General features: G+C 39.8%; 1 protein-coding gene and 1 long non-coding RNA gene across 3 annotated transcripts in view; one reads left to right on the top strand and one right to left on the bottom strand.

The window, feature by feature from the left end:
• Positions 1 to 8,618, bottom strand: part of LOC126932162 (uncharacterized) — an 83,752-nt gene extending 75,134 nt beyond the window's left edge. For both annotated transcript variants that reach the window (XR_007718126.1, XR_007718127.1), the window contains exons 1-2: positions 7,881 to 8,618; positions 7,586 to 7,742 (exon numbers count right to left, since the gene is read on the bottom strand). This is a non-coding gene — a long non-coding RNA (uncharacterized LOC126932162). The remainder of the gene's footprint in view (positions 1 to 7,585; positions 7,743 to 7,880) is intronic.
• SPATS2L (spermatogenesis associated serine rich 2 like) overlaps positions 1 to 19,506 on the top strand; it is a 1,108,221-nt gene that overhangs the window by 174,168 nt on the left and 914,547 nt on the right. The window lies entirely within an intron of this gene.

Raw genomic sequence — 19,506 nt, 5'->3', positions numbered from 1 at the left:
AAGTAGCTAGGACTATAGGTGAGTGCCACCACACCCGGCTAATTAACAAAATTGCAATTTCAGTCTTGCTCTGTCACCCAGGCTGGAGTACAGTGGTGTAATCTCAGCTCACTGCAACGTCCGTCCGTCGGGTTCAAGCAATTCTTGTGCCTCAGCCTCCAGAGTAGATGGGATTGCAGGTGCCCACCACCACGTCGGCTAATTTTTGTATTGTTAGTACAGATGGGATTTCATCATGTTGCCCAGGCTGGTCTCGAACTCCTGACCTCAGGTGATCTGCCTCCGTCAGCTGCCCAAAGTGTTGGATTATTGGATTACAGGCATTAGCCACCACTCCCTGCCAAAACTGCAATTTAAATGCTGAAATACTGCAGGCAAAACTTAAACATTTCATTTTACTGAGTGAGAGCATGTCCAAAAGTGAGAAGAGGATGGGAAATGTAACTTGCTCTTTCACTCAACAGTTTCTTCAGGCCTTTCATGGGGTGAACAATTTCACCACACTGAATGGAATGCCAGTGTTTCAACAGATGTATTTTTGGTACCCCATGAATTCAAAATGGAAGCCATTTTTTTTCATCTGGCACTCAACTGAAGGAACAGCCTCCTCCACAAAGGTGGGAGAAAAGCCTGCCTGGGATGAATTTATTGACAGATGGCACATGGTACCAACATGACACCTTCATGAAAAATTTTCAAGGGCAACGGAACTTTTTTTTTTTTTGAGACAGAGTCTTGCTCTGTCTCCCAGGGAGTGCAATGGTACAATCTCGGCTCACTGCAACCTCCGTCTCCCATTTTTTTTCAAGCGATTCTGGTGCCTCAGCCTCCCGAGTAGCTGGGATTACAGGCGCCTGCCACCACACCCAGCTAATTTTTGTATTTTTAGTAGAGATGGGTTTTCACCATCTTGGCCAGGCTGGTCTCGAACTCCTGACCTCAGGTGATCCACCCACCTCGGCCTCCCAAAGTGTGGGAATTATAGGCATGAGCCACCATGCCTGGCTGGGCAATGAAACTTTTTGAGATGTTTTTGCCTTGCTCTCTGACTTTTGGCTATAATCACTTGGCTAAGTTGAGATTCACTTCTATGCTTCTGAGTTCCCTCCTCGAATTTTGCCATTCTCCTCTAGCACCCACCATCTAGCCGTTGTGACTTCATAAGTGCTTGATATGGTTTGAATCTGTGTCCCACGTCACAGATCCGTTTAAATCTCATGTTAAGTTATAATACCCAGTGTTGGAGGTGGGCCCTGGTGGGAGGTGACTGGATCGTGGTGGCAGATTTCTCATGAATGGGTTACCACCATCACCTCCCTGGGTGCTTTTCTCATGATAGTGAGTGAGTGTGTTATTGTGAGATCTGGTTGTTTTTAAAGTGTTTAGCACCTCTATCCTCTCTCTCTTCCTTCTGCTCTGGCCACGTGAGAAGTCTTGCTTCCGCTTTGCCTTCCACCAGGACTGAAAGCTCCCTGAAGCCTCCCCGGAAGCAGAAGTCACTATGCTTCCTGCCAAACCATGAGCCAATTAAACTTCTTCTCTTTACAAATTACCCCGACTCGCATTTCTTTATAGCAGGACAAGAACAGACTAATACAGCATGCCATATGCACATTATTTTCAAATTTCTGTTTGAGTCAATACAAGGTCTGGCATAAAGTAGATGTTTAATAAACTTGTGAAAGTGTAGAGAAGACCAATTTTAGCTCCATTGCTATTACTCTCCAGTAAAACAGAGGTAATGAAGATGGAAAGCAAAGATTTAGAGAGAAAATGTAGGTGGAAGAATTGACAGGATTTAGTAATCACTGAGATAAAAAGGATGAAGCTGGAAAAAGTAGAAGTTATAATAAGATTGGTTTTCGACAGGATATGTAAAATTCAACGTCATTCTTGAAAACAACTTATAACTTTAGTTGGTAACGCAGAGCACATATAAAAAACTTGACATTGATGATGTGGACTGTACAATAGTGTTTTCCCCAATATCTCTACTGTGAAGGACATAAATTAGGATTGATGACTTATTTGTCTGTCAAATTTTGAATGTTGTTATCACTTGAAGCTCTGAAATAATTTTTTTAAGCCGGATTAATTTTGATAACAAGGATAACAAACTGGTACATGCAGGTGCAGTGCTGGTGGCTGACTGTCCTTGGGACAACAAGTGTCCCACAAAAGCCTGCAATTGACAGATCAGTGATCTATGGATTCCACCAGGTACAATAGAATCCTGCAAGAAGTGATTAGGGTCAAAGGTCTTCATTGTTATGTATATTACAGCACTTTCATAAAAACAAAAATGTCAGCCCTGACTCAAATTTAAGGAGATATGCCATAATAGGGGTTAATAGGGGTTTCCTTTCACCGTGACTTATTTTTAGCATGATATTGAATCCTTTAGGACTAGAACCTGCTATATACTTATGGGGAATTAAAAAAATCAAAAAAGTTTTATCTTATTCTGACTGGTAAAACTTAATACTACCTGTATTATATGTGTTGAAAACTGTATCTTCATTCCTGCTCTGTGTGGGCCCATCTAGGAGGGAGTGTGTGTCAGTGTGTTTGCGGTGTTGTATATTACAGTCAAGTGAAATTAATTACGTTTGTTCAGCTTATTTCTAGCTCTTCAGTGGTTTTAGCTAAAGAAACATGAATGGCTATATCTTATATTAAGCAATAAAGGAATGTGGCAGTGTTAAGATATTAAAGTTCTTGTAAGATTTCCTGGCCGGGCGCAGTGCCTCATGCCTGTAATCCCAGCACTTTGGGAGACCAAGGCAGGTGGATCAACTAAGGTCAGGAGTTCAAGACCAGCCTGGCCAACATGGCGAAGCCCCATCTCTACTAAAAATACAAAAATTAGCCTGGCGTGGTGGCACACGCCTCTAGTCCCAGCTACTTGGGAGACTGAAGCAGGAGAATCACGTGAACCTGGGAGTTGGAGATTGCAGTGAGCCAAGATTGTGCCACTGCCCTCAGCCTGGATAACAATAAGACTTGGTTTCAAAAAAAAAAAAAAGGTTTCCTTTCATAGAATTTTGTCTGGGGATTGAAATATTACATCATTTCCCTAAGGTAAAACTTGCCATGGATTTATTCTTCTCACTATTATTATACATGGTACAACATTATTGCTAAGTTCCAAGACACACGTCTTTCTAGAAATGATTAACATTTACTGTCAAATCATATTATAAAAACTGTTTTAAAAATAGACAATTCAGCTAAACGGTAGTTATAATAATAGATTACATTACTTTCTAAATTAATAAAAGATGGCTAAAATTTAAGAACATAAACAACCCCTTTACCTTCAAGGAACATTAAACAGCTGAAATAAAACAAATCTATCGTTATAATGCACCAAATTGTTTTTTATTTTAGAAGGCTTGATTATATTAAAATCTATGTAACACATGAAAAAAATTATCAGTTTGGCTATAGTGACTATACTATATTCAAGTATACATTCTCTTTCAATGATTTAAAATGGCATTGTGTTAACTCTATAATTATATATACTATGTGTGCAATAATTCCCAGGTATACCTAATTTTGATTTCCACCATTTTAGAAAGAATGCACCCCAGGCCTGAAGTAAAACTCTCTTCAGGGTAAAGTGCCTTTCTGGAATATTCAAATTCAATGGGAATTTTGGAGAAATGTCTAGTATTTGCTCAATAACTGCACATTCAAAAAGAGTTAGTTTTGGCCAAACCTTTATTAAGAAAAAACCCACACATATGTAAGGAAAGACACAAGCTAGAAACATGTGAACACACTGAGAACTTTTCCCAGTGCATTGGCCCCTGGCAGTGCGACCACGGAGGCCACTTGGGAGGGTGCAGGAAGCCTCCCAAGGACAAAACACAAGGCCGCATTTCTCCTGAACTCAGGCAAGTGGTGTGTTTTCCCTGAAAATCTGGGCCCAACTCTCGGCTTCTTCCTCCAAGGATTCCATACTCTAAGTTTTCTCTGTAACACTAGAAGTTGGCCTGGATTTCCAACATTTCAACATTCCTAATTAAAGGAGGATTGTCTTTATCAAGCTGGCAGATGGTGCTGCAGCAGAGTCTGCTTCAGACTAAAATGTGTTTGTGAGGCCTTCTCTGTTGGATATTTATCAGGAGAAGCAAATGCACAAGGCGCACCTTTCATGACAAGAAAGTTGGTGGGTGACAGGTCATGAACGAGGTGGAGAGAGTCATAGAGATAGGGGAAGACACAGGTAGAGAAAGGTGGAGATAAACATAGGGCTCAGATTACGACTTGCAGGTCTTTACAGCTTGAAGCCCTTTGAAGAAAAGCTGTATGTTTTCTGCAGGAGCCAGGCAAGGGCAGTGGTTCCTGTGAGAGAACTGAAATCCAACAGACTTTATCCTGAATCCCTACGCTGACACTTATAGAAGGGCAAGGTCTTTTTAACTTTTTTATGCTTCAGTTTTCTAATACACAAACTGGGGACAACGTAACTCTCCCAAAGGGATATTGTCAGGACAGGACTGTATAATAATGTATTTAAAGAGATTATTATACAACTGGCATTGGCATAGTATAAGATTTCAGCAAATTACATTATGTCACTATTATAAGTCAATTGAGTTTATATCTATCTCAGGTATTGGAGATGTAAATTAAATTCTTTTTATAGAGTGCTGGCCCAAATAGTACTGATTTTGATGGCCTCAGAGATGCAGCTAGATAGATTGTGCTGTTAATACAGCATAAAAACACTGGACCAATTGGTTTCTGTTTGGGGCAAAACTTTAATTTTGGACTTAGTGACAGTTAAAGGTTTTGTTTTCAAATAGTCTACACTGGGTTTCAAATACCAGTATTAAGGTTAAATTTATCTCCTTTCTGTTCTTACCATAACTCTACAGGCCAAGTAAACATTCTGATAATAAAGTAGTCTCTAAAATGTGGAGGCTGCAAGCTAGCACTTGACCCAAGGGGTGAGTGATAGTGTTCTACCTCATCCCTACTGATGATATCCTTTCTGCATCTGTCTTTGGAATTAACATCAGGATACCTACCGTCAAGCTGGCCCAGAACTGTCAGCTATGGTCTTAGCTGAAAGTAAATCTTTGTTTCTCAATAAAGCACTCCTGAAAAGCACAAGACTTTAAGAGCCAATGGAAGCCATCGTTAATTGTAATATTTTAGCTAAGTGTGTGGCCAGAAAGTCCTCTAGGAATAGCCTTCTTATAACTCTAAATTATACTCCTATAGTCATTTACCTAAGACTGACAATACTGCGGTAAAACAGAAAATCTTTAGGGGGTGGGACCTGAGACATCTCAAAAGCCATTAGAAATATAAAATAAATTTGAGACAAAATTCTTCTTTTCACCTCTTTAACTTCCACAAATGGAAGAAAAGCAATAAATTTATTTCTTGAGAAAGGCATTGTTAGTGGCAAGTTTTGGCAAGGATATAGAGCCATTAGAACTCTCATACACTGGTGGTAAAGGTGTAAATTGGTACAATCGCTTTGGGAAATTGTTGGGCAGTATCTACTAAAGCTAAATTACAAATATTCTATGACTCAGCAATTCTACTCCACCAGTGAGACATACATATGCCTGACAAAACATGTACAAAGTTTCCTTTATGCATAATAGATAAAAATTGACAATAACACAAATGTCGACAGTAGAATGGATAAATAAATTTGGTATTTACATAATGGAATACTGTGTGTCAATAAAAAAAACTATTACTACATACAATTCAAGAGATGAATTTCATGAATACAACATTGAGCAAAAGAATCCAGACCAAAGAGCACATACCACATGATCCACTTTACCGAAAGTTTAAAACCAGGAAAGTCAGAACAGTGGCTATTCTTAGTGGGACAGTGACTGGAAAGGGGAACAAAGTGGGAGGGGACTTGGTAACAATTTGTTTCTTGACTTGGGTGTTTGGTTATATGGATGTGACCACTTTATGAACATGGATCCAGGTGTACACTTACGATTTGTGCACTTGTGAGCATCTATGTTATACTTCAAAAAAAAAAATACACACACACACAGCAAAACAAAATGACTCATACAAAAACTAGAAAAAGTAGACTATGGTTTGGAGAGATACTTTGCTAGTTCTGCCAGTTCTCTGAGAAGAAACATTAGAAGCAATTTTAGAAGACATGGCTTCTACTGTAAACATTCGAGAAAGTCACCTTTCCTCTCGTGGCCTCATTTTCCTTTTCCGTAAGAAGAAGGATGTCACTAAAGGCTCCCTAAGATTTCTCTTGGCTCTAACACAGGTATACTGACCTAAAACCAGCACACTTAGCTACCAAACTTGTTGCCTCTTAGACTGGACTTGAGGAAGCAGATCACACTTTTGAAGTTTTCTCAAAGGTAAAGCCCTTCTCCCTTAGGAAGATTCTTGGACAGTGTGATGGAAAACAACATTAGCACAAGCCCCTAGAAAATGATTTTTTCTCTGGTTGTCTGTATCCTGTCAATGTTGGATCTCGTTAAGCAATAAGCCCTTGAAGAGAACTTATCATTAATTCTAAAACTGGTTGAGCATCCCTCAACCAAACATTTCAAGTCTGCAATGATCCAAAATCCAAAACTTTCTGAATGCCAACATGTCACCACAAATGGAAAATTTCACACCTGACCTCATTCGATGGGCTGCAGTCAAAACACAGGTGTACAATACACCGTTTATTCAGCTTCCCCAAGGGGGGAAAAAAACCCTCCTATTCCCCTTCAGCTGCGACATATCTTTTCTGTTCATGCCCAGATTACCCCACACAAGTACCCCACACTATTACCCACCAAGGGTAATAGAAGGGCACATGTGCCAGCTGGATTCACCAACGGAGGTTCCTGCACAATGTCTCCACATGGGACCCAGACCTAGGTACATCGCTCACTGTGTGTTTTTGTTTGTTTGTTTGTTTGCTTGTTTGTTTGTTTTTTATTATTTGCACTGTGGTGCAATAATCTACAGTGGAGTAAACTCTACTGAGGAGGTCTGAACTGAAATTAAATGCAAATAGTTTAAATGAGGCTTTTTTTATTATGCTAACCACCTCTTTCCCCGGGGCCAAAAGCTTCCCTAAATTGGGATTCTTGTTTAGAGATGGCATTGCCCCTAGCCCAGCATGGGGAAGAAGGAAGAACCATGTTTTAACAGGCTCCCTTCCCTAGCCCCTCTCTTCTTACCTTGGGACAATCTAGAAAAAGTTATTAGGATGGAAAATGTTTTGCTGAAACTTTTGTGCATATCGTTTCTGAGAATTTTCCAAAATAGTAAAGGGATGCTGACTTCCCACTAGGACTCAATAGAGTGTAGCAAATCAAAAAATTTTCCGAAAGGCATTTTCCTACCACTCATCCGACCACATTCCCCACCCCTCAGGGAAGTATTGTGGCTGTAAGCAGAATGGGATCTGAGATTCTCACACAGAAATAGGTAAGTTTTCAAACCTTCAAAGGAGAAAAGAGCAGATAAAAACTCCACTATTGTAGATTTTGGAGTGGGGAGGGATGGGGTGTAAGAGATGACAAGGAAAGAATAGACATGTAATCAGGAAAGAAAGAAACTCACTTACTTTGTGTAGTTGAGCAGGGATGGGGTGACATCAGCTCTCTGATGAGTGTGGAGAATGACTTCTTGAGCAATACAGAGAACAGTTTCAGATTCTACTCCAGTGATCTGCGGGTCTTGTCTAATCAGGGAAACTTTATTTTTCATCGTTCCTTACTGAGCTGTGACACATGAAAATAATTACTGAGGTTAGAGATGGAAAATATTTATTAGGTCAGCTCGACCATCCTCTCTGCTATGGAGGCGGGCTCCCTGCTGGGCCTGGAAGACAGAGCTGTGTCTTCCAGGCATGTCATTACCTGGTATGTCCCCGTCTCCCAGCACCTAAAAAGCAGGTTATCCATCCCTGCAGGGTCTCTGCTGGGTCTACGAATGCCAAGGAGGAGAAAGAAGAAGACAGGAAGATGTAATCCTGCCACAGGAACGCCTGGCTCCGAGCCACCGGCCAACTATTCAAATGGGTAGTTGTTGGATCTGGCTTTAGAAGGTTGAGCTCCAACGCCTCCATGGGAGACTCCATTACTGGCTGCTTATGTGAGAGGTGCTGGAGGCCACGGCTAAGGCTGGGAAGCCTTTGAATGGGTTGTGTCCTGTGCTCATCCTTTGTCCTTTAGTAAGGCCTGGCTCCTAGGAGTTGATGCTCAGTAGCACTTGCCGGGGTGCCTGCATGCCCCACTGGCTGTTACTCAGTCAAGGAGGAGAGACCCGGTTCCCTCTCGGCTGGCCTAGTGGAGTCACTCCCCCCGAGCCTTCTTCCTTTCGGCTGTTTTTCTTCTGCTTGGCTTCGAGCTTGCTGACATTGAACCCTTCTTAAAGAGACCAGGGCAGCACTTAGCAGTCTAAAGGTGGTCTCTTCAGAGCCATAGAGACAGGGCCGCCTCCTGTGCTAGGCTCTCCAAATAAACGGCTCTCCTCAGCCCCCCACAGCTCCAGTCTGTGCGCCCTTGTTTCATGCGGAAGTCTGGGGCTGGAGGTTCTCTACAGGACTCAGAGGCACTTAATATGTGTAAAATCGTGCTCTCTGCCGAACCCCACTGCCCCCGGGAGCGGGGAGTGCAAGGGCCAACGCGGCTTCCATCGCCTCAAAATCGCCTCCCACATTGACAAGGAGCTTTAGGACCCCACACAGAACTGGTCTCAGAAAACAGCCCAAAGAATGGATTCAAATTCCTATCCAAGCTCCAGAACATCTAAAGGGAAAACGGAGCACACGTTGCTATAAAATCAAGGAAGTGACTGAGGGAGAAGGTTATAATGATTGAAGGGATGCACGTCGAGGGCCAGAGTTGCTTGTACAGGTGGTGGAGGGCGAGGAAAAGCATCCACGGAAAGACAAATGATCCATACAGTCTGCTTGTCCACGGACAAGACGGGCCTACACGGGATGTTTTTAGGGTAACTGAAAACCATCTACAATCCTCCTGAGTAATTGCAGAGGTCTGTGGAGAGGGAGATCTTTTACTGGCGCTAGATTGGGCCCTGGTATTACCACAAGCTGTTTACATCCTTCAGGTCTGCCAGGCAGGGGAAGCGATAACTGAGCCCTCAGCTCCACACTGAGACTGTGTGTTTGCTGGTGAGTGGAGTTTTACATAACACATCTTCTCACAGAACTTTGTGCTGCATATTAGTCAGGTCGCATTGGGGTCTCTTCACTCCCACGTCCACTTCCGCGGTCCAGACGTGCGCGCCCAGTGGCCTGGAAGTCCTCCCCACACATCAGCAGGGAGCACTGCATCCCGGGGAGCAACGTCGTCACGGGGAACTGAGGCAGCTGTCTGAGGCCAGGTCCACACTTCACTAAAATAACTGGTCTACTTAGTGTTAAAAGTTAAAAGTGGGGGAAGTCATCACAATCATTTGAAAAACCCAATTTATTATTTTTACTGCAATCATAATGTATAGTGTGGAGGCTTCTTTCCTACATGACTTACTAGCAGTTATTATGATTATCATGATTTTCCCTGGGAAAAATGGAAATATAAACAAGATGCCATATATAATTGGATAAGAGTAATTGAAGATAATAGTCTTAGAACAGGAGGTTTTCCGATCCAAATAATAGTTAAAATTACAATGGTATTTCAAGACTTGCCTGCTCTCTACCAGACTTGGATAATATCTCTTTTGGCTTTACCTTAAATATCTATTTTTTACTTGCTCCATATCCACTGAGGGAAATGTGGTAGGGAACTCGCTAGCCTCATTTCGATATATTTTTCTTATTCATTTTATTATCCATAAACACTTCAATTTTCCTCCCTTATTATACCGGAAAAAGTCATGCTTTTCACTTTTCTTTCTTGGAAAATAAATTAACCAAAATGTAATATGATATTTAAGTGAAGAGTGCCACTGACATTAAATGGTCCACGTGGCGTTACATTATGTTTTCCACTTTATTCTGTGCATCTTTCTAATACAGGCTAAAACTGGTGTTCATGTAAATTGCTCTGGTTTTATCAAACAGGATGCTACATTCTTTTTGAAACCCAGGGCTCTGGTGCAGTAATAGAAAAAAAAAGGCAGCAACAAAATAATGGGCACTGGCAATCAAACTATCATTATAGGTACATTATGTGCAGGGGGCTAAATTGGTAGAAGGCCTTTACTTTTAATTTCTGCTCATCTGTTCACCATTATTAAACGAGCTTAGACACCAGAGGAGATTTAAGAGTGACAGAGGGTAATTATACACTTTAAGAAAAGATATTTTTCATCACAGGGTTAGAACTGCACCAAGAGAAAATCCCATTGAAAATGTTATACAGGCCTCTATGTATATTCTTGTTTGGACATGTAGGTAATTTTCATTTTATATTCTAGTTTTACTTTCACATGCTTGCAATTCTTGTTAGATTTTTATAGTTTGTCTGGATATCACTTCAAAGTTTTTTTTAAAAACATCATTTTAATAAATAAGTGTTCATTTTGCATTGTGTACTTAAAAATAATTCATTATGCAGTTAAGGAATTTTTAGTATTCCAATTATGGGTAGTGTCATTTGGGATGAAACAGTGAATATTTTAAAAATAATCAGAGACTTTGGTTAAACTCTTGAATAATTAAGGGAACAAAGTTGTGGGACCTATATAATTTTTAAAGTTTTATTTATATATAATTGACAATACAGTAACTACATATATTTAAACTGTATACTTTTATAAATTTAGATATACATAAATGATATATCTATTTTTATGTCTATACCAACACAAACACAGACTAGTAAAACCATCGTCACAATCAAGATAGTGAACATAGCCATAACTCCCCAAAGTCTTCTCACGCCTATTAATTTGTAATCTCTCTCTCACACCCCTCCTTAACCTCTGCCCCAGGCAACAATTGATCAGCCGTCACTATAAATTAGTTTGAATTTTCTGCAGTTTTACTTAAATGGAATCATACAGTATATTCTCTTATTTTCTAGCTTTATTCATTCAGCATCATTATTTTGAGATCCATGTTATGTGTATCAATAGCCCATCCCTTTTTATTGCTAAGTATTATTCCATCATATGGATATATTACAATTTGCGTATCCATTCGCCTGTTGATGACCATTTGGATTGTTTCCAATTTTTGGCTATTGTATTGGCTTGGTTCTCCAGAGAGACAGAATCAAGAGTATATACATATGGATATATGAGAGGGAACTTATTTAGGGGGGTTAGCTCACACTATTATGGAGGATGAGAAGTCCTGCAACAGGTCATCTGCAAACAGGAGACCCTGGGGTGCTGGTAGCATGGCTCAGTCCAAGTACAGAGGCCTTGAAACCAGGGAAGCCTATGATGTTAACTCTCAATCCAATGCCAAAAGCCTGAGAACTTAGAGGGGCTGCTGGGGCAAGTCTTGGAGTCCAAAGGTTGGGAGTCTATAGTTTGTTTTCCAAGGACAAGAAAGGAAGGGTGTCTCCCAGTTTCAGCAGATAGATTGACATATTTGCTTTTTCTTTTTGTTCTTTCCAGACCCTGGTGGATTGGATAGTGCCCACCCATATTGAGGATGGATTTTCCCCACCTAGTTGACTCAGACTCACATGCTAACCTCTGGAAACACTCTCACAGACAGACCCCAAAATAATGCTTTACCAGGTTTCTATGTATTTCTTTTCTTTTCTTTTCTTTTTTTTTTTTTTTTTTTTTTGAGACGGAGTCTCACTGTGTTGCCCAGGCTGGAGTGCAGTGGCGTGATCTCGGCTCATCGCAAACTCCACCTCCCAGGTTCAGGACATTCTCCTGCCTCAGCCTCCCGAGTAGCTGGGACTACCGCCTGCCACCATGCCCGGCTAATTTTTTTGTATTTTTTTTTTTGGCAGAGACGGGGTTTCACCATGTTAGCCAGGATGGTATCAATCTCCTGACCTCATGATCCACCCGCCTCAGCCTCCCAAAGTGCTGGGACTACAGGTGTGAGCCACCGCACTGGGCCGTTTCTATGTGTTTCTTAATCCAGTCAAGACCACACCTAAAGTTAACCATCACACTATTACAAATAAATTTGTTATAAACATTTGTGTAAAAATCATTGTATGGACATATACTTCCCTTTTTGGAAGGAGAGGGTGGTTTCAGCATCTTATACTCCCGTCAGTGATCTATAGAGATCAAGTTGCTCCTCACCTTCACCAACACTTGATATGGTCAGTCTTTTTATTTTAGACATTCTTATAGATATGTAGCGATTTTAGTAGTACCCTAGTAGCTAAAGATTTTGAACTTTTTTTTTTTTTTTGAGACAGAGTCTCACTCTGTCATCCAGGCTGGAGTGCAATGGCACAATCTCAGCTCACTGCAACCTCCACCTCCTGGGTCCAAGTGATTCTTCTGCCTCAGCCTCCCGAGTAGCTGGGATTACAGTGCACACAACCACGCTCAGCTAATTTTTGTATTTTTGGTAGAGACAGGTTTCACCATGTTGGTCAGGCTGGTCTCAAACTCCTGACTTCATGATCTGCCTGCGTCGGCCTCCCAAAGTGCTGGGATTACAGGCATGAGCCACTGCGCCCGGCCTTGAGCATCTTTTTATATACCTATTTGCCATTCGCATATTTTCTTCAGTGAAGTGGTTGTTTAATACTTTTGCCCCTTTTTTCGAAAGGGTTGTTTTCTTATTATTGAGTTTTGAGAGATTTCTTTATTATATATACTGGATATAACCCTTTTATCAGATGTATACTTTGTAAATACTTTCTCCCAGTCTGGGATTTGTCTTTTTATTCTTTAACAGCATCATTCAGAGAGAAGTTTACCATTCGATGAAGTATAATTTGTCTTTTTATTTCTTTTATGGCTTGCTTTTGGATGTTGAAAGAAAATTTTGCCTTAAGAAAATTTTGCCTAATTCAAAGTCATAAAAATTTTCTCTCATACTTTATTCTAGAAGTGTTATAGTTTTGTGTTTTACTTTTAATTCTGAGGTCCATTTTGAGTTAATTTTTAAAATATAATATGAAATGTGTATGGAAGTTTATTATTTTGCATATGGGTATTTGCTTGTTCTAGCACCCTTTATTGAAAAACCTGTATTTTCTGCAGTGAATTGCCTTTGCACCCATGTGAAAAAAAATCAATTACCTATGTATGTATCTATTTCTGGACTTTGTATTATGTTGGTCAATTTATCATTATGCCAATACTGAGTCTTCTGACACGTAAGCACTATTTATCTCTTTCTTTATTTAGATTTTCTTTAATTTCTCTCAACAATGTTTAATAGTTTCAGCACACAGTTCTTTCATATCTCTTGCCAAATTTTAATTTTAAGTATTCCATATTTTTATGTTATTGTAAATGGTATTGCCTTTTAAGTTTAATTTCTGATTGTTGCTAGCAGAAATGCAGTTAATTTTTGTACATTAATTTTATAACTAGAAATCTCAATGAACTCATTTATTCTGGCTCATTGTAGATTCCATCAGATTTTCTACATGGATGATGACATTGTCTATGAATAAACACAGTTCTATTTCTTCCTTCCTAATATGGTGTCTGTTATTTTTCCTGCCTGATTGAACAGAATAGAATATGCAGTATAATGTTGAATAGAATTGGTGGTAGAGGACATGGCTTAGCTTGTTCCTTATCTTAAAAAGGCTTTCGGGTTGGGCGCGGTGGCTCAGGCCTGTAATCTCAGCACTTTGGGAGGCCGAGGCGGGCAGATCATGAAGTCAAGAGTTCGAGACCAGCCTGGCCAATATGGTGAAACCCTGTATCTACTAAAAATACAAAAATTAGCCGGGTGTGGTAGCGCACACCTATAGTCCCAGCTACTCGGGAGGCTGAGACAGAAGAATCTCCTGAACTCGGGAGGTGGAGGTTGCAGTAAGCCAAGATTGTGCCACAGCACTCCAGCCTGGGTGACACAGCGAGACTCCGTCAAAAAAAAAAAAAAAAAAAAAAAAAAAAAAAAGAGAAGGCTTTCAGTCTTACCATTAAGTCTGATGTTACTTGTAGGTTTTCCAAAGATGCCTTTTGTCAGGTTAAGGAGGTTTCTTTCTATTTTTCGTTTTCTAAGCATTCTTCTCAGAAATGTATATTGGATTTTCCTAAATCTTTTCCTGCATTTATTGAGATGATCACATGGTTTTTCTATTTAGTCAGTTTTATTTATTTATTTATTTATTTTTGAAGGAGAGAGAGAGACGGAGTCTTGCTCTGTCACCCAGGCTAGCGTCCAATGGCATGATCACAGCTCCCTGTAACCTTAAACTCTTGGGTTTCAGTGATCCTCCTGTGTAAACCTTCCAAGTAGCTAGGACGACAGGTGCATGCCACCACACCCTGCTATATTCGCTTTTCTAATGTCAAAATATCCTTGCATTCCTGGAATAAACCCCACATGGTCATGATGCATTACTTGCTTTATATATTGGATTTTATTTGCTAAAATTGTGCTTAAAATATAGTGTTACTTTTTTTTTTTTTTAAGTGAAAGCAAGTTTACTAGAGAAGTAAAGAAATGAAAGAATGGCTACTCTATAGGCAAAGCAGCCAACGTGCAGTGTTACTTTAAGTAATGGGATATCATTTTGTTAAAAATACCAAATACAAAATACAATAACTGGAGTCTAATACAAAATTTAAACTTCAGTTAACTTTTGAATAATTCAAAACATAAAATCTTAGGATGGTAGAACTTTTTGAAAAAAATACTTTAAAATAAAAACTGATGTTGACTTTCTGTAGCATTATATCTATACTGTGCTAAGTAATTGTATACCTTATTTGTACTGCTTTAAATTATAGAATGTATTTAGTATTGCCTCCCCAATTATACAGTTTTTAAAAACAATCATCACGTTTAACCTATCTTCTATGTTCTTCTGAGCTCCTAGAACAGTATGTGACTATCTGGGTGCTCACTAAAGTACTCACTAATTTAAATGGATTGATTGAACACCTTCTACTTCTCAGTGACCTTCAACATTGGTAAGTTCAGAATTTTGCACTTTTGAGAGTGATGGGAAAGGAATAAAAAGCTAAACTTTTCTACTTCCCAGTCTTTTGTTCCTAAGCACAAAAATAGCCAGAGGAGAAAGAGTAGGAGGGGTTCAAAGTGAGAGGTGGGTCTAAGTGAAGTGGGTTCTAGGAAGGCTGCTACTCTGTTCCCTCATATCATAGGTTCAAGTCACCTGTGTAGGCAGTTCGATTGCATGTAGAGAACCCAGGTTTCACATATGAACATTAGGGTGGCATTTGCAGGATAATTTCACTGTTGTTATTGAATTCATGTACAGGCTTGAGAAGTAACAGTCAAGAATTGGAATTGATACCACAGATCAGTTGCTATGATCCCTAAGATATCAGCTACAAATAGTTAGCTTTCCCCCAATTCAGAGTGTCACAAAGAATAAAATAATACTGATTGTCTTTCCAAATGATGGCAAAAACTCTGGTGTTACTCAGCAAATGCTGTTATCTGGTGGTGAGGAATTGCAAGTGATGGTGATTCATATACATCTGTTAATAGTCATCATAATTTTCTTATATTGATAAACAGTTTTTTAAATGAGAATGTCAGAAAATATACTCTCAACTCTGCTACCTTAGAAATGATTTAATTATTCTTTTACAATTCAAAGGATCTGTCCGTTCTTTTTTTTGGTGGGGTGGGGAATGGAGTCTCACTCTGTCGCCCAATAGCGTGCAATGGCATGATCTAGGCTCACTGTAACCTCCGCCTCCTGGATTCAAGTGATTGCCTCAGCCTCCCTAGTAGCTGGGATTACGGCGTGCGTCAGCAAGCCCGGCTAACTTTTGTATTTTTAGTAGAAAGGGGGTTACACCATGTTGTCCAGGCTGGTCTCAAACTCCTGACCTCAAGTTATCTGCCTGCCTCGGCCTCCCAAAGTGCTGGGATTACAGGCATGAACCACCGTGCCCAGCCTGTCAGTTCTTACAATGACTAAAAGTTCACTCGAGCATAGAGAAGTTCTAATTAAGAAAATGTTAGTTAATATTTGATGCTATTTTGAAAAATTGCTATATCCACTTTGCAATAAAGATATTGCCTTGCATTTGTATATTATTTCCTTAAATACGTAATTATGAAATATCATACATAATAAATATATAACATATATACATGATTAAAATAGTAATAAACAAAATACCTGTGTATCACTATCGGTAATTTGAAATTCCCTATGTAGCCTTCCCAAATTATATTTCCGTCTTTCTCCAATCCTGCATTTGTGTATAGACTTTTCTCAAAATTTATCATATACTTATGCCCTCACATTATGTTGTTTGGTTTGCATGCTTTTTAACTTTATATGAATTAAATAATAATTATGTATTTGGTTTTTATCTTCACATGTTTGTGACATTCACCTATGCTGATATATTTAGCTGTAGCTCATTCATTTTTCACTGCTGTATGGTACTGAAGATCCCTGACTTATGGTAGTTCAATTTAATGATTTTTTTGACTTTACAATGGCATTATCTTTTACTTTAAGTACAGTATTTAATAAATTACCTGAGATATTCAACATTTTATTATAAAATAGGTTTTAGGTCAGATTATTTTGCCCAGTTATAGGCTAATGTAAGTGTTCTGAGTACGTTCAAGGTAGGATAGGCTAAGCTAAGCTATGAAATTCAGTAGGTGTATTCAATGCATTTTCAACTTAGGATATTTTAAACTTACAATGGGCTTCTCAGGATGTAATCACGTCACAGGTCAAGGAGTACCTGTATTCCATTATTGAATATACCATGCTAGGCATTCTAGAAATAAATACATGTTTAAAAATTTTTTGATTAATGTTTCTAGATTGTGTCCACGTCAGAATGCCTCAAAAGAGGCCGCGTGCAGTGGCTCATGCCTGTAATTGCAGCACTTTGGGAGGCCAAGGTGGGTGGATCACCTGAGGTCAGGAGTTCGAAACCAGGCTGGCAAACATGGTGAAACCCCATCTAAAAGTAAAAAAAAAATTAGCCAGGCTTGGTGGTGCGCGCCTGTAGTCCCAGCTACACAGGAGGCTGAGGCAGAATCACTTGAGCCCAGGAGGCAGAGGTTGCAGTGAGCTAAGATTGTGCCATTGCACTCCAGCTTAGGTGCCAAGAGCGAAACTCAAGAAAAACCAACCAAACAAAAAAAGAATGTCTCAAAAGAAACTCAACCATTTCCTTCTTGAGAAGCAGTGTAGGGAATGTGGTTAAGAGACACTTTCAGGGCTTGACCCTTGGCTTCACTGGTGTAACTTTAAACAGGTTACTTAACCTCTCAGTGCCTCAGTTTCCTCATCTGTATCATGGGGATAACAATAGTGTCTGTCTCATAGCGTTGTTATGATGAAATGAGATAATATACATGAAGTGTTTAGAAGAGTTCTTGACTCTTTTTTTTTTTCTTCTTCTTCTTCTTTTTTTTTTTGAGAGGGAGTCTCGCTCTGTCGCCCAGGCTGGAGTGCAGTAGTGCAATCTCTGCTCGTTGCAAACTCCGCCTCCCGGGTTCACGCCATTCTCCTGTCGCAGCCTCCCGAGTAGCTGGGGCTATAGGCGCCAGCCACCATGCCCGGCTAATTTTTTTGTATTTTTAGTAGAGATGGGGTTTCAGGGCGTTAGCCAGGATGGTCTCCATCTCCTGACCTCGTGATCCGCCCGCCTCCGCCTGCCAAAGTGCGGGGATTACAGGCGTGAGCCACCACGCGCGGCAGGTTCCTGGCTCACATTTAAATGCTCAATAAATATTCGCCATAAGAGATTTGGAACAATCTCTGCAGATACAAATGTCTATGGTAAGGTATTTTAAGAATTTTCATTTGAGGAGGAGAAAAGCATGGTTCCTAATACTTCTGGAGAAAAGATGACAAATTTTGTTTCTTTCTTGTACTGTCTGTGACATTAAAGATAACTTTAGATGGAACACAAAAGAAAAAGGATAAGCCCGGGCGCGGTGGCTCACGCCTGTAATCCCAGCACTTTGGGAGGCCGAGGCGGGCGGATCACAAGGTCAGGAGATCGAGACCACGGTGAAACCCCGTCTCTACTAAAAATACAAAAAATTAGCCGGGCGCGGTTGTGGGCGCCTGTAGTCCCAGCTACTCGGGAGGCTGAGGCAGGAGAATGGCGTGAACCCGGGAGGCGGACCTTGCAGTGAGCCGAGATCACGCCACTGCACTCCAGCCTGGGCGACAGAGCGAGACTCCGTCTCAAAAAAAAAAAAAAGGATAAGCTTTAAGAGGTCGTATCACTAGGGTACAGCCCTTTAACAGAAGAGATGAGTATCTCTTATCTATATTGTAATCATAAACTTCATATGGCAAGTCCATTAGGATATAAATTTATGGTGTTCTTTAAAGAAAATTAATCATCATGAAGACCTCTAAGTGAATTGAAAGCTCAATGAGTAATCGGAGATTAAATCATCATCTTTTTATGGAATGAATACAATTTACTACTAAAAAACTACATTCATCTCCACCTTTACCCTGGAAAAGAACAAATAGCGGGAGGAGGAGGAGGCAAACTTTCCTCTCTGAAGTACTTTAAGGATCTGGAGTCTAAATGACAACCAACAACATACCTTCTGAATACAGGAAACAATCATGTAAGATAGGTACAGGTAAAATGAATATTCTTTAACTGTCTCACAAACTGGGAAATAAAATTTAGGATTTTTAAAGGTGACTCCTCTGTTCATTATTTGATTATGATCTCATTTCAAATGCAGAGATAAGCCTCAAAAGTAAACCTTCACCTTTCCTTTTCAAAATCTGTTATTCCTTGCTATTAAGGTAAGATAATAAAATTATAGGACTGGAAACAATCTCATGCTAGTCATGAATTAATATATTCTACTAGTGACTAAGAGACTGTGAATGACATGATTCCAGAAAGGGTGCCCACCTCAACCCTATTCAGCTGCAGGCTTAGAACAATGCTGGGTACATTCACACATAGATCATATTCAGTGATTGTGGAATGAATAAAGGAATAAACAAACTTCTATGTTACCTTGAAATAACAATCGTCTCTATTTTCATCAGTCTATCAAAGTACATTTCAATGCTTGTAGGTTAATAATTCTCATTGCTGGATGTTAGTTTTTGTACCTCAATTATATCCCAATGCTATATTCAAGATCAGTGGTTCTCAACATTTTCAAAAACAAAGACCCCCTTTTAATAGCAAACATTTCACACAAAAGAGATAACGTCGGGTTTTTTTGTGTGTGTATTTAGTGTTTGATACAATTATAAAAATTTGAGGATCCCTCTAAGTAATTCCGTGGGAGCCTACAAATTGGAAATCAAAGTTCTAGAGTTTTTCTTGTGCTCTTGTTTCAGATTGAAAGAGAAAACCATTGCTCTGTATGCTCTATGTGGAAACCTTTAATGTGATCGCCAATCACTGCATCAGTCACTCTTAAGTATTTTTAAACCTTAGCAAAAATAAATCCCTTTAATC

Source organism: Macaca thibetana, chromosome 12 (assembly GCF_024542745.1).
Source record: "Macaca thibetana thibetana isolate TM-01 chromosome 12, ASM2454274v1, whole genome shotgun sequence".
In the NCBI taxonomy this organism is placed as follows: Eukaryota; Metazoa; Chordata; class Mammalia; order Primates; family Cercopithecidae; genus Macaca; species Macaca thibetana.
The sequence above is the reverse complement of the archived record's forward strand: the minus strand, read 5'-3'. Positions and strand labels throughout refer to the sequence as shown.